General features: G+C 33.2%; 1 protein-coding gene across 5 annotated transcripts in view; it reads right to left on the reverse strand.

Annotated features, from left to right (window-relative positions):
- Window positions 1–16,391, reverse strand: part of LOC126895220 (myocyte-specific enhancer factor 2-like) — a 52,133-nt gene that overhangs the window by 16,943 nt on the left and 18,799 nt on the right. The window contains exon 1 of one of the 5 annotated variants that reach the window (XM_050666837.1): window positions 15,010–15,028. The exons of the other annotated variants lie outside the window; for them this stretch is intronic. The gene's annotated coding sequence lies outside the window, so the exon portion shown is untranslated. Of the gene's footprint in view, window positions 1–15,009; window positions 15,029–16,391 lie in introns of those variants that run through there. 5 annotated transcript variants of the gene reach the window in all.

Raw genomic sequence — 16,391 nt, forward strand, 5'->3', positions numbered from 1 at the left:
TTCATTTGTTCTCTTTCTTTTTTATGTATACTTTAATATCATTTAACGGTTGTTGCGAACCATCAAAGTTCTACCGTGACGGTTTATTTCTTATTAATACACGTTGACATTTATTTTTAACCAATTTTTTACGACAAAACACCGTGTAGCCGCACATCGTTTAAAACATTCGGTAAACCTTACGAACGAACATTTTTTTTTTACATCGACGCTCGTGGTGCGCAAACAAAACGCACCTGAAGTGACACAGACTTGGAAAGAAACGAACGGCAAGTAAATTACAAGTCAAAAACAACATGTTGTACACGGCGTGACAAAAGTGATTTCATTTGTCTTTGCCGCCGTTGCGACCAAAACGCGGTGTATAATTATTATTAAGCGATCGACACACGGCAGTTGTGTTATTCATATTAGGAAAAATCTCGAAACCGCCACCGACCGATTTACACATTATGCGCTGCCCGTACAAAATACATGAGATGCAATAACCATCTCTTGGCGTTATTATGGAAGCGGCGGCGGCGGCCTATGCGTCCGTGTGCCTACGATCCGTGCACGGCGGAGATCCCCCGACGGTGACAAACTTTATTGTAACAATCACAAACGCACATTTCCCGAGGTTCTTGACCTCGTCTCGCGTACATTTCTATGCAAATGGGCATAGGGGCAACACAATTTAGGCGTAAACATCGATTTGCATTGTACGCCGTTCGAGCAGCCGTTTGGCGTGTCGAGTGCGGAGGATTTTCTGGCCGTGTTATTATCGGACAGAAAAAATCGTAACTTAACATAGACAAGATCCCGGGGTGGGACGGCGGAGAGGCTGCGTGTGAATTAACAACAATGGCCATGTACCCGACGCTGGTACGGCTCAACACCCGAAAACGGCAATTGGCCGACGGGTATAATGAGCTTTATCGCGATGCGCTCAACAAAGGCGCACCTGTACGTTATCCCCGGGTCATCTGTAATTACACGGTGGTTGTCGACATATTTATCATATGGCGTTTTACGAGACGACGGTGGCGTCAAGACGAGTTGTGCACAATAACTCGTGCGATTGTGCTCTCGTTGCTGTGCGCAATATTAACATTTTGTCATTTCAACCGCGATACGCGTACACCAACAATAATAGAATTAATTATTCCACCTTGAACTAGAATATTTATTCGCTTGTTGATACACAGTGTCGCTCGTGCGCTAGCACTGAAAAATCAACAAAAAAATTACACGTAAAACGAATTTAGAATTTAGGAAAAATTATCCGCCAAGTTCACGTCCAAGGTACACAATACGTTAATGTAAAAACGCGGTAAAAAAAAAAAAACATTTGCAAACAGCGAATGTACAAAAATAGCGAAAAAACGTTTTCCGTCGGCGGCAGATTTTGAAAAACGCATAAATCAAGTCGGTGTTTAACTTATGAATTAGAAACGGAGTGCGAAACCTGCGATTAAGCAAAATTATACTCGGCATAACGATTTTTAAAAAAATTAACTATTCTAATAAACGTATTGTGTTCTTGTTTATTGTTATCCGAAATACTTGATTTATAGATTTTGAGCCTGGGGACTTGCGTTGCAAAGATAAAAATATTCACACTATTGTAACAGCGAAAAATAATTTTCAATTCAAAAATATACATATTAAAATAATTTTTATCGGTTTTTAAATCGTTGAAATTATTTTCAGTTTAGATAACATTAAATAACAAATTAAAAGTTATTATAATATATATTATATTTATAATAACTTATTATTAAATATATATATTTTTAACGTAGTACGGATAAAAAAAAACCCAATCCGAATTGAAATAACAAATCGGGGCACACGAGTTCTTCAGTTATTATTGTAAACGCGAAACATTGTAGTTTGGAAAAAATTCGTACGATTTTAACCAAGTGGGTTTTTATTTTCTATCGCCACCACACAAGGGCAGATATGTCGTTGCGCCATTCCGTTACGACACGCATGTGTGTATGGTTTGCGGATTGCGGTGGTGTCTCGGAACCGGTGGTGCTAAGCACAGCAGCAGCCTCCTCCTCTACACGTTGGTTTTTGTTGACGGCATACGCACACACCTGGGCCGCCTCCGACGGGTGTCGGGTTCTCGTGTTGCTACGAGTTTTTCAACACCGGCAAGGGTTCACGTGCCGCGCCGTCGTCAAGTTCAATGATCTGTCCCTGTGCGTGCACACTAAGAGATCCCTTCGCGCGTCTGGTCGTACAAGCTCTTCGGTGGAAGGAAGAAATCAACACACGGAGCATTAACGGCGGCGGTCGGGCAGACGGTCTGACAGATAAAGTCAAGATGCGCTGCATGTAAAAACACCGATTATTTTCCCCCATCCGGATTTCCGTTCTGCATAACATCGGTCCAGATGTGTGGCTGCCAGGCAACCCCTTTGCCGCGAGACCTTCTCCTTGTTCCCCGCAACACGTAATATGCATACACTTACATGGTTATTATCCAGGAAAAAATAAAAAGAGTCAATGACTCGACTTTACATCCTGGATAACATTGTAATAATCGTTACGAGTGGCATTTTTTTTTTTTTGCGACCACAGCAGTAAAATGAACATTTATTTTTGTCGTAGTAACCCACGTTTCTAATTGGCTACTTTAATAATATATAATAATAATAATAATAAGAAAGATTGTACTAAAATGAGACAATTCTCGTTGAAATAATAGAGAATACATATTAATAATACCGATTGCTGTATAAAAAAAAATTACTGACAAAACCTTAAACAATGAGTATAATTACTCCTCAAAACCTTTGAGTTGGATGCAAAATATTCCCAAAACTAAAGTTTACCAAACTAAATAAATATATATATATATATATATTGAACTTCTCCGATTTAGGATTTTTGGTACGAACTGTTCGTTATAGCAAAAATCATTTAATTACATAATTTAATTAACCTTAAAACTGCACTCAAACAAATATATTTTATCGCTCAACGTTTCAAATCTTAAACTGTGACCCAGCTTAAATATCAGTAACCATTTGCATAATATTTAGGTCTTAGTAAGTGTAATTAGGAGGTTAAAAGTTTCAATTAATTAATTTAGTGATAATGATGAACATTTATTTAGTAAAAACTTGTCTTGTAGGTAAGCAAAATCGCCCCATTAGAACCTTTTTGTACAATTATTTTTTTTCAAATAGATTTTAACATCTTTCATTACTCTCATGTTGAAGATATTTTATACGAAATTAGAATCATAGAAAAAGAGAACAAAATTTGTTCTATCTTTTTTTAATATATTTAATGTAACTTGAATTGTTATTTTACTATTAAAAAATAAAGTAAAATAGATTTGCTGAATTAAAAAAATCTATTTTGCACTTCAGTATTGTTTTTATTTATTACAACATATGCTGATTGTAAAAATTTATTACATATTGTGCTCATATAAAAAAACATTTTCTAGGTTAAGCATTTTGATTAATTTGTTTATTGAAAAAAATAAACAAATAATAGTGTTCAAATTTATGCAAAAATTACTGTGATACTTAATTTTATATATTTAAACTATCTTTAAAATAATATTTTACACATTAAAAATATATGTAATTCGAAAAAATTTTATAAAGAAAAAGTTATCGAAACAATGGGATTAAAAATGTATTTCGGTTTCAATTAGAAACATTGATGATAGTCTTAGACATTGAACAATAAAAAGTAACGTTTCAACAGCAAATAGCGTTCAACTGAGTTTTAACAATTAATTAAGTATCGTGTTGTTAGTGGTGGTGGTCTCCCTTAACGAGTTCAGTGTCCACACTAACAACGACGTACAAGGAACGTAACCCATGTAAAATAAAATATATTCATACACATGTAAAAATATTTTTTATCGTTGACCAATAGTAGTGGGTTCGCAGGGGATGATGTCTTTGTCTGTTTCGAGGGAAACCTTGTATGCGCTTAGCTTTTCTCAGAAAGAACAAAAACTGACTTAATAAGTAATAACTGTATTCATATTTTTCTTTATTATATCGTCGAACTGTCGTGTGCTAAACAATATAAATTATTATTTTTTTTTATTCGCACAACTGTTGAATACAAGTACACCGTTCCGATCAATATGTTCTTTGAGACACCTACCGCCGGCCTTGTAGTTAAATATTGATTCAACGTGTACGTAATTACACCCCGAACGAAAAAAAATTCAATAAAGATAATATTAAGTTTTTATTTTTCATTTATTTCCATAATTATCGTATTCGCGATTCAAATAGATATCAAAACGCATTTTTTTCACCAATTACAATAAAATGACGATAAACTACCGAGGTGGTTCTTTTGTCGGCCGCCTAATTTGACTCATCCGAGATGCACGCGCACTTATTGGCACGAGCACAACAAAATACCTTTGTGCACGCCAATGTAGAAAGGGATGTGGCAACAGCATACGGTGTTGTTGTAAGTTTTTTTCGGTGATATAAAAAAAAACACAACACGAAAATCTGAACACTCGAGGGAAACGCCACCATGTGTTCCCATCGAACGCATCCGAATTCGTTTCGCGTGAATCACCGATTTTTATAGCAGACACTGCTTAGGAAATCGGACTCCGCGCAGACCTTGCCGATGATATTGACACTAACGCAACTACTGTTTGTACTATTGGAGGTGTGAAAATAACACGTCCGTCGAACGATTCGGGGTCATTAGAAGAACGGAAAACGTTCTATAGAGTAGGATAACGGGACGCCTTCGTCCCGTTTACGGGGGTATCGTAATTTCAATGGTGCTCTGAAAGAGTTGATACGACGACGACGACGGCGTCTAACGTGGAGTCGGATACTACGGGCGTTTGGCGGCGATCTCTACGTGTGTATTACCGAGACTGTCACAGATTAGTTTAGGAGCTTGGTCGTTTATGATACGAGAGAATCTAGAGCGTTTTTGTCTTTAATTGTTGCACGAGACGCGTGTCCTGAATCCAACACGGGAACACATTAGGGAGCAATAACGATAAGGTATGCGCACCAGCTGTTACGATCATAACGATATGTCTCGGCGTACGAGAAGAAGCAATGCTGGCTGCCGCTATTTGGACAGCACCCAAGGTTTCTGCACCGACGGCATCTGGCCGTCGTCCAGCCTGCGCTAAACACAGACGCCTCCACCGCTGCGTTGAGGACGCCCTGGCCCCGAGTGTACTGTTGCTGCTGTTACTTTAGCGTATTCATGTCAAGGGGTTTTTGTTTCTCATCACTATATTACAACTAATAAATAAATGGAACTTGCAATTAGGTTAGTCGAGTGAATTATAGACAGAGTTTTTTTATTTGCGAGATAAGTTTTTGAGAATCAGATAGTACCTTTCAACACTGAACTCATTCACATTGATATTGCTCGTAACAAACGCTACTCCCAAATATACCAAAAAACTAATTTTAATGAATACTGCGATAAAAATAGGCTTTTAAAAATCAATTTAATATCATTGTTCAATTTTCAGCTGTAACGAGAATATTAAAAATATTGATAAAAAATATAGATTACATAACTTTCTGCAATCATATTATGTACATATTAAATAATTATTGCATACAATGTTTAAACCTATACTATGTTATCAATTGTCGGGTTTTTTAGATTAATCTATTCGATATTTTTTTACATGACATAATTAAAATAATACAGGTTGTGCCCATAACCTGTTTTAACATTATTTAATAAGTTACAAATAAATTAAAAATCTAAAATTCAAATAACCGTGATTAGTTTGCAAATAATAGACTCGTATGTTTTCCAATATTCTAAAGCTAATTGTAATGTATAACAGTTGTAAATTACATTACAACATAAAATTTATTTTTATGTACTTCAAAGTGTTTTATCGTTCAAATAATATTATGTTCAATGTGTAAAAGATAATAACCGAATTGAAATTATTAAGAATATAGGAACAAACGCCAAAGTTGTAATTTTAGTTTGAGAGGCCAATACAAAATATAATAAAGAAACATCATTGTTACTGGAAGAAATATATTTATAGTAATAATATTTATCATTTAAAATTTCGAAACTTTTTTGACATGATACATCTGTTTTGTTAGGGACATTTTCACAAGAAAGAAGAGAAATAGATATTAAATAATTGAAGTCTTTGGGTTACAGTTATACACAATAATACTAAAAGTACTATGCAATGATCAAAAATTTGACAATATTATAAAATGATCCACCATCAAAACAAATTATTGACTTCATGATACTGTTTATCATTACTATTAGTAATAAAAGGAAAGAAAAAATGTTGTACTCTCAAACAAAATTATAATTAATCTCACCATTATTTCTAGTAATAATACGAACAATTTATACAAATTGATTAAAACGAAAATCGTTTTTTATCTTGTAAAATATGTAATAATATGTAATTTATAAATGTTATTGATATTTATAATTGTTATTTAATGTATACATATTATTGTTAATTCAAAATGTTTAAAACATTCAAGTAAGTTATAATTGCGTTTAAGTTTAAATATTTATGTTAAATAAATAGTACGGATATTAATTAAAATAATGAAATATTGAAGATGAATTCGAGTAAAGATTAACTACATTAAATGATTTGTTCAAATATTTACAAGATGTCGTTGGTATTTGTCGCCGCGACTCATCGTCTACGATGACTAGTTTGTTATGAATTGGATAGATAAATCATTTCAGCCGGACTAGTAAGTTTCATTGTAGGCCGCGATGAATTCATTAGCGTCTCAAGCCAAATAATTTTCACTTATCATTACGTTTTTTTTTCTTAAAAAAATAACGTCTATCATAACGAACGTCTCGACGTAAAAAATAAATAACATACCGAGTTATTCAATCAAGATGAAAAACGACAAATTTGATGTAATCCGAAGAAATCATTGCGTTTATAATGAACTTGGCCTGAAAATACTTTGCTTTTTTTTGTAAGACAACACCATAGGGGTCTTATGGCTCATGACTTTAAGCTCGTGCAGATTCTGTTGCAGAATTAATTATGTTTGTTAGATAAAAATAGTACCTCACGTTGCCCCACCCCACTGCAATTTGTTCTTTTCGGCTCTCCGTACCCTTAAAAGTTATCGCGTTGCAGCCCAAACGCGCCGTCGTCATCGGTCGTTTGTAAGTTCATTGGACGGCATCGGAAAGATAATTAAAAAACACATGTGTGTGTTATGAGATTGAATTTCAGTCGATCCTAAATGTTTCGCTATGATTTCCGTGGCGGGGGGGGGCTGGTGCGGAGGGGGCACTAGAGAAGTCGTACACAGGAAACTCGTGTTAGCCGTGAAAAATAAAACGCACCTAATAGCCATTGCGAGAGGCGGCTTGTGCCTGTGCGCGTATTACACCACAAAAGGCCATACGTGTACATGTGTATGTAATCGGTAACTTCGATACCGGAGGGTGTTCCTTCCGCATTTCTAAGTTTAGACGTTTTACGTTCATCTTGTCGTGGGACCGCCACACTCGGCTTGTGCCGAGATTGTCCGGACGTACAATGAACAGCACGTGTTAAACGATCAATCATTCTTTGGGGACGACAAAAACAACACATTTTCGAAACGAACAGTTTTTATTGTTCGCATTTGGAATGCACAGGTAAAAGCTGGACGTCGGTTTCATACGTCTAAAATAGTAATCAAAGTCGGGGACAAATGTGTTGGTATCTTGTTGACCACGTTGAACAAACAAACGGGCAATTGCGATCAAGCACCAAGACCGTCTCGAGACGTCCCGTGTGCGTGTAAACTTTTTTTTATTATACTTAATCATATCGTTTAAATCGCCATGACCGGAAGACGGCGATTTGTATGAAATAATCAGTTGACTGGTTCTCGTGTGAAGTGCAACGAAAACGTTAAAACATAATTAGGAACGCGTTTGTGTTATTAAGACAGAATAATATTTGAATAGGAACGGCTACTGATTTTGGGCCACGTAAGGCAATTACACTGGATAAGTCAATAATTCCAACGTACACTGCCAAATTACTCATTATTGTAATTCAGAAAAGCTCGTCGACGCACTAACAAGTTTTTGCCGTACAGAGATTTAAATAAGTCAATATTTCTTGTTGTTGAAACCATAGGAATTCATTTGATGCAGTAGACACATTAGAAAATTACACAACTATAATTTGTCGTTAAAGGTCGTGTAACATCGTATGAAAATTGTTTATGTGATTTATGATTTATTTCTATTATTAAACAATTCATTTATAAATAGACGGATCATCCCACGCTTACCGCGAGAATACCTGTAATAGTTGATGACCGCAACAAACGACAACCGATTATGTATTGAGTATTATGAAAATAAACATTTACGGTTTCAAAACGATCGGTTAATTAATTCCGAATGATTATTGTTTTTATATTTAATTCAATATTGCGATGACCTTAAGACGGCTTATATTGTCGTAGGTAAGTTACCGACACCAGTTATTGGACATCCAACGGTAACCGGCTTTTATGACTAAACTCGTCGAAAACACTAGACAGACCGACTGTGGCGATTGGCATTAAAATTAAATTATAATAAACGATTTCAATAAACCATTAGACATTTTGTAAAGGAACCGTGTTTTTGTTAAGATAAAAACTATTCGACATTTTGACGACTTGTCAGTAAACTCATAAATAAAGATGATTTACCCTAAAACCAAAATTAATTAAATTTATATCTATAAAAGCCCATGCGAAAAGAACGCATAATTATTTTAAAAGTAGTTTGTATATTTAATTTAGACTACTTTCACTACATAGTTACAATTATCAGCACAAAAATAAATTAATGCTTTTGTTAAAACTATTATAATTATGAGGTTTTTAACGAGAAAAAATTTGCATAAAATTAAAAAGGAAAAATTATTATTAACTTGATAAGAAACAATTTCACTTGTTTTGCGCGTGGTAAACGTTTTCATATGCATAGTAGTAATACAAGATTTATGTGATATTTAAACTAATGAATCATAAAAAATCTGTTTCCATATGACAAACATAAGGCCTTTTATTTATTCAAAAGTACATTTAAATAACACGTAAGTAAAAATATATCAAAAATTGTACTTATTTCTTAAAGTGAAAAAACAAAAAAAATCCGCATAAATTCAAAATATGTGTAATTTTTCACTTTAGATAGGGTTTAATTTAGACAAATAAATGAGCTATAATTTTTCAAATAGTTATGATCGTGTCAGAGAAAAATATTAATTTGTTTAAAACCAATTAAATCTTCTCAAAGTATGACCAAAATTTTAGGCCTTGAAAAATTCTAATAATAAAGTTTAAAACTATTTATTAATTGAAAATACATTCATAAATATGTATTTATTTTAATAATAAACATTTTAAACACAAATCTAGCATCAACAGAGACTGAATTTCAATGGTTTGTGCGCTTGAAAATAATCGTCTAAGATAGCCCTAACAAAATGCAATATGCATTGAAATCTAGGCCCTAATTATAACATACATCATTACTAATTATATTCTACAGTTATTTCATACTTGTTTGGAGGGGGGGGGAGAGTTAGAGCGAAATGGTGTAAGTAAATTTTTATTATTTTTGCAGGAGAGTTTGAAATATTTAAATTCTATATGAACTAATATAAATGCAGATTTTCAAAATATTATTTTATAACATAAGTCTTATTAAAGTACTTATAATTAACATATTTTTTGGAAGGTTGTTACGTTTTAAATAATGTTCAAAATGCCAAAAATGTCAAAATTTATGTTGGTTTTATGAACGATTACACAGTTTTCCTTTTTTTTTTCATCATGTTTTATAACAACCCTGATTTTTTTAGTTTTATGAATACTTTAAGAAAAATATATTATGAATACTTTTTTAAATACTTTATAATAATATTAATATTTGAAATACGAGTACTAAATACTTTTAATTTTCGATCATATTGTTTTTTTTTACATCATAATTATTAATAAAAAAAAAGAATAACACACTTTAGCACTTAAAGTATTTTTAATTTAAGCTCAATATTTTACTTATTAAGATAGGTGTGAATTTAGAAAAAGATTTTTAGCCGATTATTTCACTACTTCTGATAACGTGATATCTATTTCGATCAATAAAAAATTAAAGAAAGATTTAAAGTTGTCAATATTAAAGATGCATTAGTATAGAATGAGTGAAGTTTATTTATGAAATCTACTGTAGACTTATATTTTCAACAATTATTTTAAGCAATTAAATTTTTTCAAAAGTGTAACATTATCATATTTTGGGAACCACAAAAACAAATCGACGCCCACTTCAAATCTGCAACAACCCAAAAAAATTACATTTAGAGATATGTGCACTAACTCGTAGTTCATTACTTAACATTTAAAGTTTAAAATGTAACCCAATATAGCCAAATCCTCTAAAAAATTAATACAAATAAGTGATTAAAAAAACAGTATTTCGAGTACTTTTGAAAAGTATTTACATTTATATCAATAATTTTTTTCTGAAAGTATTTAAACATATATTTTAAATGAATTTTAACGTGATTGTATAACATAAATATATTTCTAACGTCGTTTTAAATTTGGAATATTTGTTTTCAGGTCAAATTTATTTTACCCAAAAAACGACTTAACATCACTAACCCCTACTAACAGCTAACCAAATTATTAGAATTCTTATAATTATCATAAAGTTAAACGGAAGCGTTTTAGACGCAGGTGCGCTGTAAGCTGCACTAAGTCGTAAACGAAAAAAATGCCAATAAATAAAATAATTATTTTTAAAACAAACACTTAAAGCATTTCAAATGATACGTAACGGAGGGAGTCATTTGGACGGGGAAAAAACCCTTTTTTTTGTCTTGTGTTGTTTCTTGGCAAATTTTTCCAGAACACATAAAATCTCAACAGCAGCTGCGCTGTCCAGGTGTCCGCAATTATCGGAGTGTAGCACGCGAGTAGTGTAGTCATTGACGCGGGTTCGACGTAACGTGGCGCGTGCTACGTAAAAGGGGGTGCCACTGTGTCGTGCTAGACGACAACCGGGTCTTGAGTAATAATGTTCGAAGCAGGTGGAGGCGGGCAGGGGAGTAATAATCATCACATATCGGGCGGGTGCCACAGCTGGGACACGTTAATGGAACTTTGCCCTGCGCCGTCGTCGAGTCGCAGCCGCAGTCTTAACGTGCAATGGGGAGAGTAAAAAGAAATGTATGCACACAAACACACATTAATTGTCGCGTCCGACACCTTAAGGTTGTACAGCTACAACGACAACGGTAACAGAGCAGCCGGTCGGTCCATGTTGCGGAGCCCGCAAGCAGCACGTGCCCTCGGTCATAACTATTTATAGATCATTCGTAGGGTAAACAATCGAGGTTGCGACTACTGCGGTGGCACACGCACAACTTCTTTTCTTCTTCGTCTTCAACGCGTTATAATTTATTATGTTTCTCGGACAGCTCGTTCGGTAGAGCGCCGCCAAAAACTCAAGACACCACACACAAAAGAGCTGCTGCTTTAAACAACACTCGCTGTGTTGTGATTCACAAGCCATCACTGTTACAGTTCTTGACTACAAACCCCAACACCGATCAACTGCTAAGTTAGCAGTGCGTTCCAGATTTTAAAAATTGAATACAAATAATGTTTGAACTTGTTCTTTCAAAGTAAAAAGTTGTCTAAAATAGCTTTAGTTCACGAGGGCGAAAAAATGTTGGCGACCTTGCATTGCCTTTCATTTTTAAGATAAATTACGAATGCTAATATGTTGTATCACAACATTTTTTTATCAGTATAAATAAAAATATTTATTTTACTAGCTATTAAAAACAAAACCAACTATTTATAAAAGTGTTGTACTAATTGATGAGAATAATATATTTTTAATGATTAACATATTAATTAAGCGATAATGTAAATTGATCTCTAAAGGAAAGGTTACGACCAAATCAATAATAATCAAGTATGCATGGGACTAAACATTGTGGATTAATTACATATTTTCGGCTTTGTTAGCAAGATGAATAATTTTACAACACAACAACAAAAAACATTGAAAACAGACAAATTAAACGGATAGGCACACACGTTTTAGTATACACTCCATTGAAGACTGTTTTTAGTAAATCTGATCTATTGATAGTCGAATAAAAATACAACTATTAAAATAAAATCTATAATAATTTTTTGTCTAATTGATATTCATAGCATAATAAATCACTGTAAATAGAATTTCAATCAATGTTTATTTGAGTAGTACGACTATCCTCTTAGTAGTAATTTTAAATCAATAACAAGGCGAGAAATTTCCTTAGATAAATCTACAAATACGTTTTTACATAAGACAAATAGTTTTTCTAATTTTTAATAAGACAGTTTGTCCCGAAATTTGACAAAACCTTAGGATTAAAATTTGAGTTTAAACGACAAACTTTTATTTTTAATTGGTTGGGATAGAATTTTTATGCCTAATTAATAAAAATAGGCTATTTAATTAGTGTTTAATGATGCTATACTTAATTATTTTAACATTTAAATATGCCTTTTTTTTTTTTTTTTTAATAAAACAACATGGTTATTAATATTTTACTAGTATGATTATAGAATACAAAGGAAAACAAATGAAAATGAAAAGGACATTTATGTAGAACTACATAGTTGTTTCTATACACAATAATTTTTTTTTTTTATTATAGTTTTTAACACAACGTGTTTTACAGCTTAACAATTAATTAAATATATAATATACTGAAATTACGCAAACAGTACATTAAATATTTAGACATTTTTCAACTCTTAATCGTGCAACTTTCTATTTTACGTTATTTTGAAAATCAACAAGGTCAATTTTAACGGTTACATCGTCATAAATTACAAAAAAGATAACGTATATCGAGTTTTCGTATCAAGTAAGTAATTTCAAAATAATGTTTCCATTCAAAACACCAATTGTGCAAGAAATTTCCATTCGATAGTAGAGTTTAGCAAAGAGAAAAAGGTTTACGGTAGTCGGGTAATAACATGTTTAATGAAATCCTAAAAAAGGGTACTATTTCGAAATGAACGTTTCCATAGATTAATTGCGGGCAAATGTAACAACAAATAAGTTTTAGTGTTAATGTTTTGGAACCACTTTTTGATGTACGCGCATAAAAACCATTCTTCTCTATAGTTGTCATCGTTAAGACGCGAGCAAAGAATCCAAAAATAGATTTCCACGTCGAGTACTCATTCTGATATTAATCTTCTCGGTTGTCGTCTGGTCGACCGCGCGTATGAAAAATAACATTTTAATAAAGAAAAACGAATGATGAATCGACGGCCGCATAAGTTGTCCCACTCCAATTTTTTTTTCACCGTCATCGACACGTTTCAGTAAGTCCGCTGTCGGAGCTACGGATAGGATTTGCGTAGGTCCCTTCGGAACCCCCTCTCCCGATGTTATCCTATTGAAATCCGTCCAATAGCGGTCGGCATCACGTTCTTGCCTAGCTCGGCGTCGGCCAGGAGTGGGACGTCGATGCCGCTTTCCTTATATGGCGCCCAAAGACTATCGGTGTGACCGCCGTTCGTACTCGCCGGGAGCCTTATGCAGGCAAATATACGAGGCGCAGAAGAAATACTCTACTCCCCGGTGGGATTTTTGGCAGAGAGAGAGGTTTTTTCTTTTTCCAAATAATAAAAATCAAATAATTTATACGATCGCGGATTTCGTGAACCTGTGCAATAACTTCATAGAACGTTAATATTATGTCCAAAACAATGTGCCGCTGATGAGATTATTGGACCTACGAAGCCTTGACGCGCCAAGTGTTATGGCGGTGGTGAACAGCACCACGAGTAGCAGCTGCCTATGATGTAGAGCTGCCGGGTCGTGCGTTCTTCACAAATCACGCCAGAGCGTTTATTTTTAAACTTGACTGTGCGTCTGACCGCAACGCGTAGTACAACAGGGACGGCCATATAATGTTGAGATCATTACAGTATTCAAATACATTACCGGCGGCATATTCTACACAAGCCAAACCAACCCGACCTACGTAGCCGCCGAGGGCCCCTATTGGCACGCGCCCCAACTCTCACACCGGTCGTCTATACACCACATTGTGACAAAACGGATAAACATAAACGGCGAATGCGATGGCCAAAATACAAGTGTAGATATTATTTCACGTTTGGATTATTTCATAACGTACCACGTAATAGAGTTGGCCATTAAGTGCAGTGAAAAATGAGAACATTTTTGGATTTGAAATAAAAACTTTCAATTATAAACTCATCTAGAGCTTAAATTTTTTATCCGCGGAAATCTTGGAAATATTTGTAATCAAAATAAGTAGCACACAAAAATTAAATACAATCCAAAGGGCATTTACATATGTTTGTTGGAATTTAGACCCATCGGTAAATAAAGACATTTTTATAACAAAATTTAACATATCAAAAAGTATTCGACTTTGCACTTGTGTACGTATCATCGCTACAGACAACTAACGTTTAGTAATAATTAGGGCTAGGAATTATATGCATTTATAAATTTTGTTAAGTTATTCTGAATACACCATAAGCCGGGATATTTTTTTATTTATCTTCTTGAAAACATAGTAACGTATTGTTAACGAGGTTATAGTGTTCAAGGGAATTAGTTTATCCTCCTCTAAAACGAAAAATATTTCTACACTAATATAAAATCCTATTGCAAAGTTTTTTGTTCAATTTCAAAAAAGAACTTTGAGCCTATACAAAACGACAAGACTGTATCACCCACACATTTTCTAGAGAAAATCTAAAAGCTTGGTAAAGGTTTTGATGCTCTCAGATATTATTTGCAATGTGAGCCGTCATTATTTTAACAATTACAAAGGTAAAATTTTAAAAAATAACACTCTATTTAATGCTGTATAGGAAGTAAAGTGTGCTTAGTAAACGCAATTAAAATTCAGGACTAATAATTTTTTTTATTCGCTTATATCTATACCAAGTGCATCTATATTGTACTCACCTTCAAAATAATTTTAGAAGTTTTACTTCTCCAAATAATATTACATGACTATTTTTCTCTGTGAAAATAAAACAATTTTAACAGACATTTTCTGATGGCTAATTAATATTATAGATTATATTGTTATTAATCAAAAACACATCCAATTACAAACTGTGATGTATTTTTATTTACCAAAGATACAATACTTCGAAATTGATTAAAATAAATGTTCCAATCGCGGAAATCATTTTTAGTATTATGCCATCTTAATAAAGAGTCAATAAAAAGAAGTGAAAACATTTCTGTATAAAACTCACAAATCTATTTCAAAAGAAAAAGTTACCAAAGACTTAGCAAGACTTTTGTGCACTAGGCCCCGCGATTTCTAACGCCCGTATTGTAATTATGTAAACATTTTACTTAGCAAATTTGATCAAATTAACTATTTGTTAATACGCTACACAACATTAGTACATAGAAACAGTAATTAATCACTTATTGGAAACGTCCTAATAAATGAATAGTTACATAATATTGGTAAACGCCTATATAAGAAAAATAACGTTGACAATTTTATCTTGAATCTCAATTGACATAAGGAAGAAAAACATAAGTCAAGGAAGAGTATTTATTAGCATATCAATGGCATACTTAGATATATTGAACACAACCTATTTGCTTCTCCGCAGTAAAAATAATGTAAGCGCACACATTATTAGGAATTTGTACAATGTTTGAATAATTTCATATAAATGAGCCTTATACATCATAGGTTATTTTAAAATAAATTTTAATAATATATTTGCTATTACTGTTGATCAAGAAATTTAACTGATTTTCATGATTTTACGCAAATAAATCTGAAAATGTATTGATAGTACCAATGTATATTTTAAATCAATGATTAAGTCGATTGTAAACAGCGAGATGAAAAAAAAAACAATACCCAAGATGTTTTTAAAGGTACACTTTTTATGGAATATCGACTTAATATCTATCAGATTGTATTAACGAAATCATCAACGAACCGCCAATGAGGTTTGTAGTTAGAAAACCAATTGAGGCGATTATAAGTGTATCAACTATCGCCCTCTATCCGGTCTACGTACAAACGACAATCTTTAATTACCATTACAAGGGATAAAAAAATATAATGATTACTTTCAAATGTTTGTACCCTAATCTTGACTGAGGGCAAACGACAACAAAACTAATCGCTTGAATGTTAAAACTAATATAAGAGATTTATGCATACATAAGAATACAGAAACTTCAAAATTGTTAAATTAAAAAATTATCCTATGCCGTTTTAACTAAAGGATTTTTTTTTGGAAATTTATTTTACAAAATGTGTAAATTGTCACAGTAGAATCAATAAAAAAAAGTTCAAACATTTACAA

The sequence above is a fragment of the Daktulosphaira vitifoliae genome, unplaced genomic scaffold (genome assembly GCF_025091365.1).
Source record: "Daktulosphaira vitifoliae isolate Bord-2020 unplaced genomic scaffold, ASM2509136v1 Scaffold_1, whole genome shotgun sequence".
NCBI lineage: Eukaryota > Metazoa > Arthropoda > Insecta > Hemiptera > Phylloxeridae > Daktulosphaira > Daktulosphaira vitifoliae.